This window comes from Pleurodeles waltl, chromosome 12 (genome assembly GCF_031143425.1).
Source record: "Pleurodeles waltl isolate 20211129_DDA chromosome 12, aPleWal1.hap1.20221129, whole genome shotgun sequence".
Classification (NCBI taxonomy): domain Eukaryota; kingdom Metazoa; phylum Chordata; class Amphibia; order Caudata; family Salamandridae; genus Pleurodeles; species Pleurodeles waltl.
This window is the reverse complement of record NC_090451.1, coordinates 4539381-4554305: the sequence shown is the minus strand read 5'-3', so window position 1 is coordinate 4554305 and position 14925 is coordinate 4539381. Positions and strand designations below refer to the sequence as shown.

The following is a 14925-nucleotide window of genomic DNA, read 5'->3' as shown; positions in this document are numbered from 1 at the left end:
ACTGTAGAGGGAGGGATAGTAGGAAGTGGTTTGCTTCTACTAGACCTAGCTTTAGGGAGCACTTGGTCCATTGTTCCAGGATCCAAGCTTCCCTGTCCTTTTTGCTTTTTGGCCTGAGCCCTTGTCAAAGCAAAAATATGCCCTGGGATGCCCAGCATTGCTGCATGGGCCTCCAACTCCACATCTGACCAAGCTGATGTCTCCAAATCATTCCCTAATAGACAGTCTACAGGTAAATCTGAAGCTACCACAACTTTCTTTGGACCAGTTACCCCCCCCCCAGTTGAGATTTACAACAGCCATGGGGTGGCTTTGTGTTATGTTGTGAGCATCGGTTACTTGGTACTGGTGTCCAAGTATGTGTTGTTCAGGGTGCACCAGTTTCTCAATCACCATTGTGACACTGGCACCTGTGTCCCTGTAGGCCTGGACCTCAACACCATTTATTAGGGTTAGTTGCTTGTACTTCTCCAAGTTATGGGGGCAAGCAACCAAAGTGGCTAAATCAATAGCCCCTTCAGAGACTAAAGTAGCCTCTGTGGTCTCCCTAATCAGACCAACCCCAACTAAATTACCAAAAGTGAGCCCAGCTACTCCCTTGGATTGGCTATTAGTAGGTTTGCTCCCACCACCACTGCTATTAGTAGGGACACTAGGTGTAGCAGTAGGGGTTGTAGTGGTAGGAGCTGTGGTGCCTTTCTTTGGACAACTGGGATCTGTTGTCCAATGGCCTTTTATTTTACATAAATAGCACCATGGTTTCTTTTCCTTGTTCTGATTAAAGGAGGATTTGGACCCACCACCCCCACCAGAGTGTTTTTGTGGGCCTGATGAAGATTCATTTTTAGATTTGTCCCCACCCTTGTCAGAAGACTTACCATCCTTCTTTTTGTTGCCATCTTTGTCACCCCCTGTATGAACTTTTCTGTTCACTCTTGTTCTGACCCATTTGTCTGCCTTCTTTCCCAATTCTTGGGGAGAGGTCAGATCAGAGTCCACCAAGTACTGGTGCAACAAATCAGACACACAATTATTAAGAATATGCTCTCTCAGGATTAAGTTATACAGGCTGTCATAATCAGTAACTTTACTGCCATGTAACCACCCCTCCAAGGCCTTCACTGCCTGGTCAATGAAATCAACCCAGTCTTGTGAAGACTCCTTTTTGGTCTCTCTGAACTTTATCCTGTACTGTTCAGTGGTTAAGCCATAACCATCCAGGAGTGCATTCTTAAGAACTTGGAAATTATTGGCATCATTTTCTTTCACTGTAAGGAGCCTATCCCTACCTTTTCCACTAAATGATAGCCATAGGATAGCAGCCCACTGCTTTTGAGGGACATCCTGTACAGCACAGGCCCTCTCAAGTGCAGCAAACCACTTGTTAATGTCATCCCCCTCCTTATAAGGGGGAACTATGTTGTGCAGATTCCTGGAATCATGCTCTTTTGCAGGATGACTATGGGGAATACTGCTGCTGCCACCATGGGTTTCTAAACCCAACTTCTGTCTTTCCCTCTCTACTTCTAAAGACTGTCTATCCAAATCCAGCTGTTGCTTCTTGAGCTTCAGTCTGGTTTGTTCCACTCTCAATCTATTGAGCTCCCTTTCTAACAATCTGTCATCAGGGTGGGTGGGAGGGACATTTCTAGATACAGAGGTATGATGGGAATGAACAGAAGGAGACCTGTCCCTTACAGAGGGCACCCTAACAGCTTGGCTACCAGTATAATGTGAGAGCACACCATTAGTATGGTGTGATTCAACCTCTGTACCAACTATGCTAGACTGTCTAGTAATGGGCAGGCTGAGAAGTTTCTTTCCTGAACCTTTTCCTGGGGGAGTCCCTGGATCAGATTGAGAACCATTAGCTACTTTTTCTACAGATTGGGCACTTATGGCCTTTGTCCTGTACTCTAAGCATATTAATTAACAGTTCTAAGGAAGGATTCTTCCCTACACTCAAACCTCTCTCTATGCAGAGACTCCTTGCTCCTTTCCAGCTAAGGTGATCATATGCAAGTTTGGACAGTTCAACATTTTTTCCTGTGCCAGACATTTTTTAGAGAGAGTTAAAGTGATAGAAAAAGAGTAAAAAGTTTTCAGAACTTTTTGGAAAGACAGAAAAAAACTTTTAAAACTTTTAAGAACTTTTTGAAAGTTTAGAAGTACTTTTCAGCACTTAGAAAAGAGTGAAAAGAGGAAATGCAAAACTTTTTGGCTATGTGTATATACACTGACCTTGTTTTGTATATTTTTCTCTTATGAAAAGTACAATGACAAGAGTGGTAAGTAGTCTCAAGCACTTATCCCACCACTGCACAACCAATGTAGGAGGCTGGACTGGCTTGTAGTGAGTACCAAGGGGTACTTGCACCTTGCACCAGGCCCAGTTATCCCTTATTAGTGTATAGGGTGTCTAGCAGCTTAGGCTGATAGATAATGGTAGCTTAGCAGAGCAGCTTAGGCTGAACTAGGAGACGTGTGAAGCTACTACAGTACCACTTAGTGTCATATGCACAATATCATAAGAAAACACAATACACAGTTATACTAAAAATAAAGGTACTTTATTTTTATGACAATATGCCAAAGTATCTTAGAGTGTACCCTCAGTGAGAGGATAGGAAATATACACAAGATATATATACACAATAGCAAAAATATGCAGTATAGTCTTAGAAAACAGTGCAAACAATGTATAGTTACAATAGGATGCAATGGGGAAACATAGGGATAGGGGCAACACAAACCATATACTCCAAAAGTGGAATGCGAACCACGAATGGACCCCAAACCTATGTGACCTTGTAGAGGGTCGCTGGGACTATTAGAAAATAGTGAGAGTTAGAAAAATAACCCTCCCCAAGACCCTGAAAAGTGAGTGCAAAGTGCACTAAAGTTCCCCTAAGGACAAAAGAGTCGTGTTAGAGGAATAATGCAGGAAAGACACAAACCAGCAATGCAACAACTGTGGATTTCCAATCTAGGGTACCTGTGGAACAAGGGGACCAAGTCCAAAAGTCACAAGCAAGTCGGAGATGGGCAGATGCCCAGGAAATGCCAGCTGCGGGTGCAAAGAAGCTTCGACTGGACAGAAGAAGCTGAGGTTTCTGCAGGAACGAAAAGGGCTAGAGACTTCCCCTTTGGTGGACGGAACCCGTCTTGCCTTGTAGAGTCGTGCAGAAGTGTTTTCCCGCCGGAAGGACGCCAACAAGCCTTGCTACACGCAAATCGTGCGTTTGGCGTTTTTGGACGCTGCTGGGGCCCAGGAGGGACCAGGAGGTCGCAAATTGGACCTGCAGAGACAGGGGACGTCGAGCAAGACAAAGAGCCCTCACTGAAGCAGGTAGCACCCGGAGAAGTGCCAGAAAGAGGCACTACGAGGATGCGTGAAACAATGCTCACCGAAGTTGCACAAAGGAGTCCCACGTCGCCGGAGACCAACTTAGAAAGTCGTGCAATGCAGGTTAGAGTGCCGTGGACCCAGGCTTGGCTGTGCACAAAGGATTTCCGCCGGAAGTGCACAGGGGCCGGAATAGCTGCAAAGTCCCGGTTCCCAGCAATGCAGCCCAGCGAGGTGAGGCAAGGACTTACCTCCACCAAACTTGGGCTGAAGAGTCACTGGACTGTGGGGGTCACTTGGACAGCGTCGCTGGATTCGAGGGACCTCGCTCGTCGTGCTGAGAGGAGACCCAAGGGACCGGTAATGCAGCTTTTTGGTGCCTGCGGTTGCAGGGGGAAGATTCCGTCGACCCACGGGAGATTTCTTCGGAGCTTCTGGTGCAGAGAGGAGGCAGGCTACCCCCACAGCATGCACAAGCAGGAAAACAGTCGAGAAGGCGGCAGGATCAGCGTTACAGAGTTGCAGTAGTCGTCTTTGCTACTATGTTGCAGGTTTGCAGGCTTCCAGCGCAGTCAGCGGTCGTTTCCTTATCAGAAGGTGAAGAGAGAGATGCAGAGGAACTCGGCTGAGCTCATGCATTCGTTATCTAAAGTTTCCCCAGAGACAGAGACCCTAAATAGCCAGAAAAGAGGGTTTGGCTACCTAGGAGAGAGGAAAGGCTACTAACACCTGAAGGAGCCTATCAGCAGGAGTCTCTGACGTCACCTGGTGGCACTGGCCACTCAGAGCAGTCCAGTGTGCCAGCAGCACCTCTGTTTCCAAGATGGCAGAGGTCTGGAGCACACTGGAGGAGCTCTGGACACCTCCCAGGGGAGGTGCAGGTCAGGGGAGTGGTCACTCCCCTTTCCTTTGTCCAGTTTCGCGCCAGAGCAGGGGCTAAGGGGTCCCTGAACCGGTGTAGACTGGCTTATGCAGAATTGGGCACATCTGTGCCCAACAAAGCATTTCCAGAGGCTGGGGGAGGCTACTCCTCCCCTGCCTTCACACCATTTTCCAAAGGGAGAGGGTGTCACACCCTCTCTCAGAGGAAGTTCTTTGTTCTGCCATCCTGGGCCAGGCCTGGCTGGACCCCAGGAGGGCAGCTGCCTGTCTGAGGGGTTGGCAGCAGCAGCAGCTGCAGAGAAACCCCAGGAAGGGCAGTCTGGCAGTACCAGGGTCTGTGCTACAGACCACTGGGATCATGGAATTGTACCAACAATGCCAGGATGGCATAGAGGGGGCAATTCCATGATCATAGACATGTTACATGGCCATATTCGGAGTTACCATGGTGAAGCTACATATAGGTAGTGACCTATATGTAGTGCACGCGTGTAATGGTGTCCCCGCACTCACAAAGTTCAGTGAATTGGCTCTGAACAATGTGGGGGCACCTTGGCTAGTGCCAGGGTGCCCTCACACTAAGTAACTTTGCACCTAACCTTTACCAGGTAAAGGTTAGACATATAGGTGACTTATAAGTTACTTAAGTGCAGTGTAAAATGGCTGTGAAATTACGTGGACGTTATTTCACTCAGGCTGCAGTGGCAGGCCTGTGTAAGAATTGTCAGAGCTCCCTATGGGTGGCAAAAGAAATGCTGCAGCCCATAGGGATCTCCTGGAACCCCAATACCCTGGGTACTTCAGTACCATATACTAGGGAATTATAAGGGTGTTCCAGTAAGCCAATGTAAATTGGTAAAAATGGTCACTAGCCTGTCAGTGACAATTTGGAAAGAAATGAGAGAGCATAACCACTGAGGTTCTGATTAGCAGAGCCTCAGTGAGACAGTTAGTCACTACACAGGAAACACATTCAGGCACACTTATGAGCACTGGGGCCCTGGGTTACCAGGGTCCCAGTGACACATACAACTAAAACAACATATATACAGTGAAAAATGGGGGTAACATGCCAGGCAAGATGGTACTTTCCTACAAAGCCCTACAGAGTCTCACTGTACACTATTGAGCCTTACACCCTGCCCGACAGCCAGGCGCCCGCCACCATGACCGCTCTCGTCTGCTCAATATGGCTTGGACTGAACCCCAAGATGTAACACAATTGCGTGGCTCATTAGTGCATAAAAGTCGCTGTCTCATCTCTACATACACCTGACACAAAAATGAGTGCCTCCCCTGTATATTTTGCCTAGCACGATATGAGTGCTCTCATCTTAACAAACCACCTTTTGCCATATGATTCGCACCAAAGGCCGACCATAAATGAGCTTTTAGCCCTGAGCTGCTGGTGTGGTAACTTTGGGGTTGCCTTGAACCCCCATCGGTGAGCTGCCTATGCCCCAGGACTGAGACTTGTAAGTGTTTTACTTACCTCCTAATCTAACGTTTACTTACCTCCCCCAGGAAATGTTGATTTTTGCACTGTGTCTACTTTGAAAATAGCTTATTGCAATTTTTACAAAGGCTGTACATGATATTGTTTTCATTCAAAGTTCCTAAAGTATCTAAGTGAAGTACCTAGCATTTAAAGTGTTTAATGTAAATCTTGAACCTGTGGTTCTTAAAATAAACTAAGAAAATATATTTTTCCAATATAAAAACCTATTGGCCTGGAGTAAGTCTTTGAGTGTGTGTTCCTCATTAATTGCCGGTGTGTGTACAACAAATGCTTAACACGACCCTCTGATAAGCTTACTGCTCAGCATTTTTGCTACACTCAGCGGCTGCTCTGAAATCTTGCGAGTCGCGTAGGTCCATTGGTGTATAAGCGGCTTCAGAGTTTACACCTGCCGGCTGTGCGACGACTGCCTCTGGATCAGGGTCCTCCTGAAAGCCCATATCTTCATAGACTTGTGAATTCGGTGGTGCAATACAGTTTTCATCATCTTCACTGTCGATGAAGTTGATTGAATCATTTAATTAGTCTTTCGAGGCTTCGCGGCCGTCGCCTTCAACCTTAATAGGGGATTTCAGTTGCGGCAAATCCTAGAGGCTGAGCTTTTCAAGCCGCTCGCAAACTTCCTTTTGAAAATCGGTAACGTTGGAACCCCCCTCTGTAGGGGCAGCCAGCTGTGCATTCTCATCCACATCGGAGGTGTTAGGGACCGATAATATCTATTGATAGTGTTCTGGGCACCTGAGGAGGCGGCTTTTCTGGTGAGCGGACTGTATCTCTTCATAATGCCTTGACAACCTATTTCAGAAATGGTTCTCGGTTTGGCGTGCTGCTCTGGCCGGCTCCTTATATGTATTCAATGGTTCAAAAAGGGCGTACGCCTCTACAACATAGCGGTCACATGCTCACCTTGACGGCTCTGATACGTTGAGGGGTTACACGTAACAGTAACCATATGTCATGACCTTTGCAGCATTTGCCCAGCCCCTCTTTTTGGATTAGTTGGTAGGGTGGAGGTTTGTCATTACAACCCCAATGCTCTGCCCTGCGAGGTGGCCCCCCAGGCAGCCACTCGGTCCTGAATGTCTGACATGTCCACACTTGTCCTCTTAGGCCATGAAGCATGCCGCACACCTGCACAGCCGCCATTTCACACAGTCCATAGACCTACACACAAGGGACAGCATCAGGGCACGTGACTAACACAGCATCACATCATGTCACAACCCACGTGACTCACCTACGTCATTACTTACGTCATCACGGGGCAGGGTACCCACGTCATTGCCTACGTGATCACGGGGCGGGCACCTGTCAAAAAGTTTGATGGAAGGTATCCCCTTATACAACTGAGGGGCAACTTCCTGAGACAGTCAGATTGTCCTCGCATTCGGTAGAAATGTAGTGAACTATAGAAGTTTCATATTTAATAATCCAACCACCTCTACTAAAGAAAGCGGCCAGAGCTCTGATTTGACAACCGGTCTTTTGTGTTATTCATGTGTCAGATTCTCTGAGTTTCTAAAGCAATTTCACCTTAAATAAGAAGATTAATCCGTTCAGCTTTGCTGCCCTCTGACAACGAAGACTGAAAGGACAGGGTTTTAGCTATCAGTAACTTTGCAGCACTGTTATGTTTCAATGGCACCGGTGATACCAGCCACAAGGTTTGCACTGTCACCCCTAAAGTCTTTAGTCATTGAGGGTCACCTGACATAAGCTTTCAAGGTAAGTCGAACAATTAAATGTATATTTTTGTTAACAGCATTTTCTCACCAAGCCTGAGCGAAGTTTTATTACACCAGCAAGATCTGCGAATTTCACACCATGCAATACTCACAGAACTTCATGAATTTCATCAGTGAGAAATTAATTTCTCACATTTTTTTTTTTTTTTTTTTACAAATGAGAGACAGCAAACTACTCCCCTCGCTAATCTCACAGTCGTTTAAGCACAATAAATCCACTAAACCTCACAGCATTATAACACATTTCTGTGAAACAATGTTTTTCTGTTTCACACAGTTGTAGTTTTTACCAGCTGAGCCAACTGTCCGGACTACTGCAAAGAACCGACCTTGGTCTAACATTCGGGGCAATAAACCAGCGCCTCTTTCAGAAAGGGTTAATCTCCCGTTTTGTGAATGATTTCTTAACAAGTAGAAAGTGCAGGATTGGCCGCTGCAGACCCCGGAAAATCCCCAATGGGTTGAGGGTCTGAGATGCTACTAGCGCTGAAAGGGCTGAGGGATTCACTGTCCTACCGAACAGCAAAACAGAACTGAGGCACTGACTTACAGTTCCCACGTCATCATGTACAGGATGTGCAGCTGCAAACACGTACTAGTTCTTGCTATGGAGCCAGAGCTCGAAGTACTGGAGTAATTCACGATTCTTTTCAGAAGTGGCTGCACATACGTTCACCCGGTGTGTCAGCTGCCGGTGCAGCCCTGCAGGAGGAGATCCAGAACATAAACCTGTGGGTGGAAATGCGTCCGAGTCGCTCCGGCCTCTCCGTGATATTCATTCCTCGTGGTTTCCTTAGTTCTGTATCCTTGTGAGTCAATGTCAGTCGTGAGACAGACTAAATGATTTACTATCAAAGTGAAACTCACACAGTAATAATGAAATTAGATTATTGCACAAAAATATATACTGCGTTGGCCGGGAATCGAACCCGGGTCAACTGCTTGGAAGGCAGCTATGCTCACCACTATACCACCAACGCTTGCTACTATTGTAGGAGCTGCTTTCCCTCTGAGAAATAACACAAGCCCGCCGATATCTTCACAGAAGAGTTATTCTGCAGCTAAGGCGAGCATTCCCGCACAGACTTTTCACTCCACTCACCCGTCTAAGAGCCCCCAGATAGTCCAGTTTTAACAGCCCCTCCGCGGGACTGAGCACCAATAACTGAAGCCATCAATTCTACTCAGACAGAAACCAGCAGCATCACCCAAACTCCGCAATTTAATCGTATGCTGACTTCCCTCCGGTCCTAGCAGTAGGTTAGCCTTAGTATTATGGGCGCCAGGGTCAGAATGGACATGAGCCCCAGAAACCTCTGGGCCTCGGTGCCACTCTACCTGCTGCACGCCCTGTGGCCTACAACAGTGAATTCGACCTGTCGAGGGGCGGTAAACCAACCTGCAGGGGGAGATCCGTGGTGTCAATCAAGGGTTATCCAGCTCCAGACAATCTGTTTTAAGGAAAGCGATGGTGCCCCCTCCCCATTTCCCCACCCGCCACCCAACCTCACCCTTATTTCAAGAATCTCTACATTGTCACTAGAAAGAAGCCCGGCACAGAAGAGAAGCTTTCAGAGCTGCCGGGAGAGGGTTGAACCTTCAGTTTACAGAAGCCGAATAGTCCACCAGACTCACCGCTGCATTAAAGGGATCCCACGGCCTCTCGGAGGCAGAATGTAGCAAGAATCCATCTGAGGTCCCGGGGGTCCGCACATCGACTTCACGCACTGGAAAGAACAAGATGGGACCGATGCTGGGGGGCTACAGGCGGGGGAGAACCACCTCATTCTATGGGGCATCCTTTAATACACCCCGTCTGGCCAGGGGTTCCTGGGGTGATGGAACATCATCCCAGAGACCCCCCCATATCTTGTCTGAATGCTGAATAAACACGCGGGGAAACTTGCGGAGGGTGATAAATGCGCTCTTATCACTGGCCGGTCAGACCCTACTAGCTGGCTGCTGACCGGGGCATCCATTCCAGGTTTTCCCGGGTCAGTGCGTGATGTGCTGCTCCAGTCCAAGTTTTTAGTTTGAATTCTGGGAGTTTTAGTTTTATTTATTCCATTATAAAACAGGACTACAAGTCCAGAATTCAAAGTAAAAAAAACTCGGATTGGAGCAACACATAAAGAATGGACCTGGGAAACTTGGCAGCTATGCTGGTGCCACCCTGGAGGGTTGGTACCACAGAGTGTGGCATGTTCTAGGGGTGGAAAACCTCACACATTCTGATACGGGTCCGGATGCCGTATCCCACTGGTGGGGGCCCTGCTCCTGACGTTAGTTTACAAAAGACCACACGGGCCTTACATGCCCAAGAGCACACGAGTGGTACTACTGCAGCCTGGGGCAGGAAGGAGAGATGGACTACAGGGAAAGGCGCTGCTGAGCTTCAGTCCTTCCGGTTTCACCATCACGAACGGGTCAGTTTCTGAGAAAACACATTAAAGTGGGGAACGGGAGAGACAGAGTGTTTCTCTTCATGTCTGGAAACGTGTAAATGTTATTCTTAAAAAGAAATCAATAAGGGGACCAATCACAGCAACAAAAACGAAACGCCGCATCAATGCATCGAAGCAAGGTAGTCAAACGACAATTGCTGAACCCTGCAAGCTCCGCATGCCATGATTCACCATGGTATCCAACCGAACCCCCCCCCCCGCCCACAGCGCCCAGCTCACTGACACAACCTCATCTGAAGCAAGGTTAACCCACTGACAAAACCTCACCTGAAGCCCAACTCACTGACACAACCTCACCCGAAGCCCAACTCACTGACACAACCTCACGCAAAGCAACCCCAACTCACTAACACACCTCACCCGAAGCCCAACTTACTGACACAACCTCACCTGAAGCAAGCCCAACTCACTGACACAACTTCAAGCGAAGCAACCCCAACTCACTAACACAACCTCACCGAAGCCCAACTCACTGACTCAACCTCACCCGAAGCTCAACTCTCTGACACAACCTCACCTGAAGGAAGCCAAACTCACTGACACAACCTCACGAGAAGCAAGCCCAACTCACTAACACAACTTCACGCAAAGCAACCCCAACTCACTAACACAACCTCATGCGAAGCAACCCCAACTCACTAACACAACCTCATGCAAAGCAACCCCAACTCACTAACACAACCTCATGCGAAGCAACCCCAGCTCATTGACACAACCTCACCTGAAGCAAGCCCTGACCAGCCCACCCCTGTGGGTGCACTGATATCTGTAGTAACTGACAACACCCTCCAATGGTCGCTGCCCCTTAAAACCTAGTGAAAACACATGCACAGCTGCAGAGGCACACAACTGTGTTTAGACCTTCTACAACCCCCTCCTGCCTCCCATGAATCAGTGATCTACTCTTCCTCACAGTGGCTTACACTTCCTGAGACAAACAAGCCCCACATAGTACAGCAGGACTCGTCTTAAGCACATCAGCCGGATTGTGGGTGTCCACAAAGGCATCAAACCTGTGAAGAGTCTCAGACTGAGGACCTGCACCTACACTGCACCACACACCTCCCCCCCTGTCCTACTGACTAACAGAGCACCATGTGGTAACCCTGCATTCAGAGGTGGACTCACTGACCCGGTGGCGCATATTCTAAAGTGTTCACAATTTCAATACCGGACTACACCGGTCCAATCCCTAAACACCAGCACACAACCTCACAATTAGAAGAACCAGTGAAACGATCGACAGCCTCAGCCGGGCGCACACTGAATGTGTTTGTCGCTTCCAAAAAACTTGCAGCAACACTCTGCTCTTTGTCAAGAAGAATGAGAGGCCAAGAAGGTGACAGATGTGTGTTATAGTTTCAAGTTTAAATTTATTGGCACAGTTAGTTAAAACCATTGCAATTCAAACATACATATTTGTAGAAATACTTAGCATACTCACTGTATTAAATAGAGACTCATAAAAACATAAAATGCTTGTTTAAACTAAAACTTATCATAATGATCAATTTGTGCATGACTAAAATGTTCTCTACTGATTCCAACCTTACTCTTGGTCTTAAATTTAGGACTTTCTTACTCCCGTGCAAAACTGTGATTGTAGATGAGTAGGGCTCAGGGAATACTAAAAATGACGAACACTAAGTTATACCTGAGACTGTTTTCTGGCTGCAGCTAACCTGTTGGGTGCTTTACTAACATAAAATGATAACCCGTGCGCACTCGGCTTAGACTTTATTCCCTAGTTCTTTCTGGGCCTGTACCATAAATTTGGTCCCCCGACAAGAAAAGAGTATTGAGAGTCCGCTGAGCCAACTGATGACGGCTGGACTGCATGTTCAATATCCTAAAAATATTTTTCAGATACAATATCCTGTAACCTAGCAACACCGGGCACACACAGAAAATGTGTTCTAATGACTCCTGTCTGTATCCACACAGTCAACAGGAATGCGTTGGATCTTGTTGTCTCCATGAAGGGACCATGGGCCAGATGTATCAAAGGTTTTTACCCATTCTGTGTCTATGGGAAAAAGTGTTTGTACATATGTCCCCATATCTTTCATTTCCATCAACCCAAATCGAAAGAGCATGAACTAGTGTTCCAGCAACTGGTTGAAGGATGCTGCTAAATATTCCTGTACCCGTAAGGTTTTGTAAGATGTTGTTACAATCCTGGTGTGCTGTCTTCTTCTTCCCAATTTTTGTTTGTCAGAATTTAAAGATTTTATCTTAGTGACAGCATTTGCCTTCCGGTAAATCTCCTTTTTGCCCAGGTTCTGCTCCCAGGCTTCTGGCAGACCTAGCACTTTAAAACAGTTGTTTAAATGCTGACCACAGGTGCCTTTATTGTTGTGACCCTGTTGCTCCTCGATTTCCATCCAACATAGGTTATTTAAGGTACCAATCTCTGCTGTACGCATCCTCCAGCATAATTTGGTGAAAGCACATTTACTCTGAAATTCGTAGTTTTTCAGACCCAATTCTAGGCAGACCTGGACTGGAGATGCTGGTCGGGGTATCCGAAAAACCATTTTGTAGGCCTTTGTCTGGACTTGATTGAAAAAAACTGCCTCCTTCCCCAGCATGATTTCGGCGCCATAAGTGACAGTCGGCATTAGTCGTGCTGCCGTGACTGAAAGGAGGTGTGAATATGACGGGCAGCTCAGTTTTTGTTTTAGTATTTTGAAGCCATAGGTCAATGAAAGGGCTTTAGCTTGAGCAACAGCAAGCTGTGGCTGGAAGGTCAAGAGGCGGTCCATGGTGAATCCCAAATATTTGTATGTGGGGGCAGCCTCCACCCGGGTTCCCTTTATGAACCATGAAGAAGATTTGTACTTTATGTCTACTAGGCGGCCAACCTTAGTTTTACTCAAATTCAATTCCAGACCTTGCATTGTTATGTATGTATGAAATGCGTTGATGCTATGCTGTAGGCCGACTTGTGTTTGGCTGAGTATGACTGTCGTCTGCATACTGTAGCCATGCTATTCCTTTCTTGGGCAATATTGGCGGATGGCTGTTTACCGATGCTAGAGCCTCAGCTAGGTCGGCAAGATATAAGTTGAACAGCGTAGGAGCTAATACATTCTTGTTTTAGTCCTTTTGCCATCAATATTCTGTTGGTGAGGTAGCCACCTTCTTCGATTTTTACTTGCGCCCAAGTGCCTATGTACAAGTCCATCATTGCATTGAGAAGGCTACAGGGTAAGCCCCAACCTTTCAGTTTGTCCCATAGGTGGGTTCTTGGTACGAAATCAAACCCTGCCTTTAGATCAATAAAACATGTGAATAGCCTTTTCTTCTTAAGCCTGGCTTTGTTTCCCAACAGAGCCAGGGTTGTCAGGTTAGTGGAGGCTCCCATACCAGTTCTGAAACGTGTCTGGCATTGTGGAATTAGATGTCTGTCATGAATCCATTCTGCTAGTAGTTGCAGTAAACATGCTGAGTAGAGTTTTATTTCCACATCTATCAATGCTATTAGCCTGTAGTTTGAAGGGCTAGCGGGGTTGCCTGCTTTATATATTGGATGGATGATACTGCCTTTCCATGCGTCTGGTAGACCCGTGGTGCCCTGGGGGTCATCAAAAAGCAGCATCATATATTGTGCCCAGAATGAAGGGTCTCCTCTAAATAGGGCATTTGGCATTCCGTTCCGGCCAGCTGAGCCTTCCAGTTTTAATTTCTTTATAAGGCTTATCACCTTTTCGATGTCGATGCTCTTTAGTGTGTACTTTTGTTCATTTTGGTTTATAAGTAAATCTGTTTGCGTTGTCTCTCTGAAACCAAAGTTATCTTACTTGGGTCATTGGCTGACTGAGTGGCCTCCTCCTTCATATGGTGTACTGGGCGTGAGAACATTGTTTGTATGTGGGCTTCCCATGTGGCCGCATCAATTCCGGTGTTCATATGTCGATTTTTTTCCCCTGATTTAGTACATTTATCAGTTCCCAGAACTTTTCATTATTTTTCTGTTTGTTGGACATGAGCAGCTTGGTCCACAAATCCTCATGATACCTCCGTTTTGCCATCCAGCAATTTTTCTTGTATTTGGCTCTTAGCTCAGAGAGCCTTGTGTTGTCAGATTTCCTTCCCCAGCGTGTGTCCTTTAGGACTTCTTTTAATTCTCTAGAGACTTGATTTTTCTGATTATGCAGTGTTTTGTTAAACCATGGCTTTTCTGCTCTGCCGCTCTTAACTTTGTTTTTTGTTTCTATGACCTAAATTGGGAGACTTTTTTTGATGGAAAATGTATTCATTAAGGAATCACACAAGTGCGTCCTATCGGTCACTCGTTCTCCTAGAGGATGATTTTCTTGTTCCTGCATTCTTAGTGTTTCTTTAAGCTCATTAATTGTGCCAGCACTGCGGTACACTTCTTCCATTACTATACCGAGGCCTGGCCCCTTCCATTTAAATTTTTTTGTGTCATAAGTCACTGGGGCTGAAATTATGATATTGGCAGAGGGTAGCCGGTTCCATTCATTCTGGATCTTAATGAGTTGTGGGAAGTGATCGCTCTCAGTGCGTTCTTGGATCCTATATGCTAAAACCAATGGCAGTGCAGTTTCATTGATAAATGTAAAGTCGATGTTAGATTTTTTTGTGCCACTTAAGAAGGTTACTTGTGCGGATGAAGCATCCTCAGGAAGAGGAATCAGGCAACGCAAACACAGGGTTTCAAGCTTTGAGTTAGTGTATGTTCCATTTAGAGGTTTTGTGCTGCACTTTCTCAAATCAAGGTTGAAATCGCCAGACAGAATGAGGATTGCGTCCTTATTTTGCTTCTGCAGCATTTTTACAATGCTGATCAACGTTTCCATATTTTCTCTGTTTTGCATTTTATTAGGATGATTATATACATTGATCAGTAGTAGGGTTCTGTTGTTGCCTAATGGAGCCCAGTGTTCCAACATAGTTGGTAGCAGCCAGTCAATGCCCAGGTCGATCTGTTTGATCACCCAG

The 14925-nt window shown here is 46.5% G+C and overlaps 1 non-coding gene across 1 annotated transcript; it reads right to left on the bottom strand.

Moving 5' to 3' along the window:
- Window positions 1-8400: 8400 nt before the first annotated feature.
- On the bottom strand, window positions 8401-8472 carry TRNAG-UCC (transfer RNA glycine (anticodon UCC)). The gene has a single exon. It is a non-coding gene; the product is annotated as a tRNA-Gly (tRNA).
- Between the last annotated feature and the right edge of the window lie 6453 nt (window positions 8473-14925).